Genomic DNA, 5,084 nt, shown 5'->3' with positions numbered 1-5,084 from the left:
GATATTAGGTGCAAAAAAATGACTTTCCCGAAGGACTCCCCTAGTCAAGGGATTAATGCCAACAAGCGACAAATAGGATGTAAGAAAACTAAAAATATTCTGTACAGCTAGAAGAAAAGAAAATCAAGAAAACAAGAAACCCAGATAGTGGGCGGGAAGCTTTGCCACCTAAACATTTGACAAAGGATTAATATACAGACTATATAAGAACTCAAATAACAATGAATCAGGGAAACAAGCCAATTAGAAACTAGCTAGAGATCTAAACAGAGAGTTCTCAACAAAGGAAAAAATGACTAAGAAGCAACTCAAAATATGTTTAAATTTGCATTTAAACACACTAAAATTTTAAAATTGAAATATCATCAAACCCTAGTCAGAAGGCTAGAAACCATGCAAATGACAACAAATTTTTTTTTTACTTTTCTTTCCTCTTTTTTTAACTTTTTTTTTATTAATTACACTTTATTCATTTTGTATCCACCCATAAGCCCCTCCCACCTCCCCTCTGGATCCCATCCTCCCTCCCGTTTCTGCATGCATGTTTAAGTTGCATAGGAAAAGAAACTCTCATTCACTGTTGGTGGGAATGCAAACTGGTCCAGCCCACTCTGGAATCCAAAATAAACAATCATGAAAAATTAATCTACCATATGACCACACCATACCACTCCTGAACATATTCCCAAACTACTTGACATTCTACAGCACAGATGCTTGCTCAGTGATGTTCATTGTTACCGTATTCACAATAGGCAAGAAATGGAAACAAATGTCTCCCATCATATAAATGGAAAATTAAAATATATTATATATTCACAGCATAGTAATATTTGACTGTAAAGAAAACAATAAATTATAAAATCTTCAGGTAAATGATAAACATAGAAAAGTTATAATGAGTCAGGTAATCCAGACTCAGGGAGAAAATGTGATATGTTCTCTCCCATCTGTGTTTTGCAGCTCCAAATCCTCAGACATAGGCATAGAATATGGGTAATCACAGAAGTTTTGAAAGGGACTATGGTGGACGGGTCTTGGGAGGGATATACCAGGATACAGGTGATAGAAAGTATAAAATAAAATAAAAGGATGGGGATCTAATTTGTTGAGGAGGGATGGAAGATCAATAGAAAAGGAAAAGGAGAGAACAGAGAGAAATAATACCAGATTGTGAACTAAAGCTCCAAATACTGATACTATTATTACATTTACCTAAAATTAATCCTGAACAATGCATATAACTGTCTGCCTATGGGCAATTAGATGATGTATTCAATATATATACATTATAGTGTATATGCATATACACATAAACAAGGGTGTGTGTGTGTGATTGTGTGTGTGTGTGTTTAAAGGAAGTTAAATAACTTGGGCTGCCAATGCTGCACAAGAACCAGAGACTATCAAACCCCTACTAACAGACATGATAAACCTCCTTTCAAATATTTGGTTAAAGTAGTCCAAGTGGCTCTCAAATCAATATGGATTATAAGTATAGCCCTTAGTTGTCCCTAGGGAAGTTAAAGTTGAGCACATTTCTAAACAAAAGTCAGAGAATTTGAGCTGGATTTGACCTAAAAGCCTCTTTCCTGTGGTCTAGCATCCATAGTCCCAGAAAACTATGATATAGGCTGCTAAGGAAAAGACGTAACTGAGCAGTTCTACCCAGCTGCAACTGTTGTGAGCCAGGCTAATTGGCAGCAGGGTAAGATACACATAAAGGTACAATCTGTGTCCGTTGACGACAACAACTCTCTAATTGGACTTCAGGCCCACTCAACAGGAGGAAAATCAAGCTTGGTACTGGAAATCTAGCCAGATTTCTGGAGCTAGACCTCAGGAAAGAATCTACCACCACCACTTTCCAGACTAGCAGAATTTCTTACTACATTCTCAACCATATCCTTATACTCACAGACAAGCACAACCACTATTACCCATCAAAGAAGCTTCCATTATTTTTATTTTTGTTTTTTTTTAATGGAGATAAAAAATGGACAAAATGGAGAGATTAACAGATCACGGGGAAGCCATCTCCAACAGATACAAGTGCACCACAGCGCCCGCATCTCGGAAGAAGGAGTGGAAAGATGTAAGAGCCAAAATACCAGGAAGCGTGCTGTGAAACCATCTCTCCCAGATGAGACTGCACAGACAAGACCAGAGCAATGACAGTATCAACGGACTTGTTAACATGGAAGGGGAAAACTGTTTGCAGTGTCCAACCCCTAGACAAAGAGCTAAAGATGACTAATATCTGCTGAGAGAAGAAGTAACCTCTCTAAGGTATGGTATCCCTTATTGGTTGTCCATTTTAGAGTTCTCAGCCATGAAAATGTATACACACTAACAATCAAATGAACTCAGCAGTTTGTATTTATGCATATTTGCATTTCTCCTATATATGTATGTGAAGATAGTAATAAAGAAAAAAGAGCTTTCAGCTTTCAGTTCTAAAGAGTGGCAGAGACACAGGAAAGGTTCCGGCAGGGTAGTTGGGAGGGTATTGAGGAAGGAAAGGGAGAGATAAGTAATGTAATTTCTATTTCAATTATAACCTTCAAAAAGTGAAGAAAAATAAACACTTTAACATGAGAGAATGAGAATTACTAAAAAAAGTAGGACAGTAGACACTAGATATAGACTGAGTCTCTAGAGACAAAAATAAATATTCGATATTAATATGGGAAAAGATGTAGGACCCAGTGGGAGGAATAAATGAACAGTAGGAGTCTGTTAAGGGGTAAAATAGAAAAGTGCCATTAAGGAAGAAAAACAGATGTGTTACTTCAGAGAAATCTTTCAAGGATGAATTTTTTAAACTACCAATTAAGTTTAAGCTATTAATCCTCTTAATCAAAGAGAAAAGAAAATGCCTGATTATCCAAAAAAACTAACCTAATCAGAAATACAACTCAAACTTGTATGATTAATATTCTATTTAAATGATTGTTAACAAGCATCACAGTGGACAATTCAATGTGATACAGCATGAGAGGTTTTTAAAAATTAAAATCATCATATTCCAAGATTTTCACAAAAGAAAGGCAAAGCAGAAGATTTAAACCTGGGAAGGAGACAGTTAATACAGATTTAATATATGTTCAAAAGACCTTCAAAATTTGTTATTCAATTCATTAACATACTAATATCCGTGACTGTGAGTTAGTTTCTCCATGATGCCGGAATGATTATTGGCACCCAGACTGTCTTCTCCAATTAACACTGGATAGTTTTATGTTCATATAAGAGTCCCAATATGGAAAGATATGGGCACAGCAGAGTTGATCCCACACCAACCCTAGACTTCTAAGTTAAAGAAAAAGAGTTTGCCAATATAAGAGTCCATAAAAATGGCTCAACCCTGAACTATTTAGACCCTTTAATATTTATATCTGATTTTTTTTCTCAGACAGGAAACAAGAAACAGAAGTTGAAAATATATTTTATCAATCTTAAAATTAAAAAAAATATACTACTCTTTCAGAGATGGCATAAGCATGTGTGTGCGTGTGTGTGTGTGTATGTGTGTGGAGAAGGGCACTTGCACCTGTACACATGTAGAGAACAGGAGGTCAGATGTCCTGCTGTGTAATTTTTTCTTTCTTATTTCCATGATATTGTGACTTTCATTCAATCATCAGCCAAGCCACTGTGATCTTTTCATCTTCACTCCCACAGCTTTGGAGTCACTGGCTCATCTTTTTTACATGGGTGCTGGATAATTGAACATAGGTCCACATGTTTGTGCTGCAAATGCTTTTACTTGCTGACCTAGTTTTATTTCTATTACCATGAAAAACATCATTATCAGAAGCAACCTGGGGAGGAAAGACTTGGTTCAACTTACAAATCCATATAACAATCCATCATGAAGGCATCCAAGGTAGGAACTCAAACAGGGAAGGAGCCTAGAGGCAAAACTTCAATAAGAGGTAATTCTTCAGTTGAATTACCCCTTACCAAATATGTCTGGGTTGTGTCAAGTTGACAAAAACAATCTGGCACATTTGCTGAGCCATCTCCACAGCAACCAAAGATCTTTCTAACAAGGTAATACAAAAATAAAAATGTGCTTTCCTATATTTTTGTCAAAATAAACTAGGTTATGTTATTTAACACATGCAGAAATCATTCCAATATGAGATGGCTTTTCTTATCCAGCCCCAACAACAAATGCTGACCTTATCATCTCCTAGGTAATGGTAGCAGAGAAAAAGAAGTCTAAGGAAGGCAAACTAGCTCTATCATGGAAAAAAATGTTTTGTGTACAACTATCATTTACTACTGTGATTCATTCATAATATTCCACATAAATGCTGGCCAAGCAAATACACCCCGAATGGGGTGGGGAAAGAAAGCAGAGGGAAGAAAAGGGAAAGAGAGAACTGTCAGAGTAAACAAAAACAATGTAGTCTTGTTTCTGCTTACTGCCAAATTGTCACTTTAATAGCACAAACGTCTGCGCAGGATATAAATAGCATTTCTCAGAGGTCAGTCTGTAGTTTAACGGAGAGAAGTTTAAGTACAAGAAGCAACCTGCTCCTGGAGAGATTGGGGATGTGGCTGCTGTGACACTTGTGTGTCAGTAGGGGGCCGAGAGGAGAGAGGCTTTGTCTATGCTCAGTGTTCTGACCTGCCAACATCTGAATGGTTACTAGCCTAACATTCCTGTAAAAAGCAAGTCAGAAAAGCACCAGTCGGGGCCGTGTAGGCCTTGGGGGAGGGGGAGAGCAGACCATGCCCAAGATGATTCCTGCCCAGTGTTGTAATGTATAAGCCGGGCATAGCACTGCTGAGACCAGTCCTGAGATGATCAAAGACACTCAGAGACCCTAGTCTGCCAGAAGACCAAGTAAGTGGTGAAAAAAAAAAAAAAAGGAACAGAAACAGAAACAAAGGATATGAGCACAATGAAGGGCGGCAGAACTGGAGACTAGTAAGAAATAGCATGATATAAGAAGGTGGTGGTGCTACCTGGACTACTGTGAAATCCTGGCCTATCCTGTCACTGGAACCATGTCTGGGTCCTCGGCCCTGCAGCAGCAGGGTTGTGTTACCATCAAAGGCCAGATAGACGT

The 5,084-nt window shown here is 37.8% G+C and overlaps 1 non-coding gene across 1 annotated transcript; it reads left to right on the top strand.

Annotated features, from left to right (window-relative positions):
* The first annotated feature begins 4,541 nt into the window (after positions 1 to 4,541).
* LOC129667571 (small nucleolar RNA SNORA17) lies at positions 4,542 to 4,673 on the top strand. Its single transcript, XR_008718763.1, has one exon. It is a non-coding gene; the product is annotated as a small nucleolar RNA SNORA17 (small nucleolar RNA).
* Positions 4,674 to 5,084: the final 411 nt, after the last annotated feature.

Source organism: Psammomys obesus, unplaced genomic scaffold (genome assembly GCF_907164565.1).
Source record: "Psammomys obesus unplaced genomic scaffold, mPsaObe1.curated_primary_1811, whole genome shotgun sequence".
Taxonomy (NCBI): Eukaryota; Metazoa; Chordata; class Mammalia; order Rodentia; family Muridae; genus Psammomys; species Psammomys obesus.
This window is presented reverse-complemented; position numbering and strand designations above follow the sequence as displayed.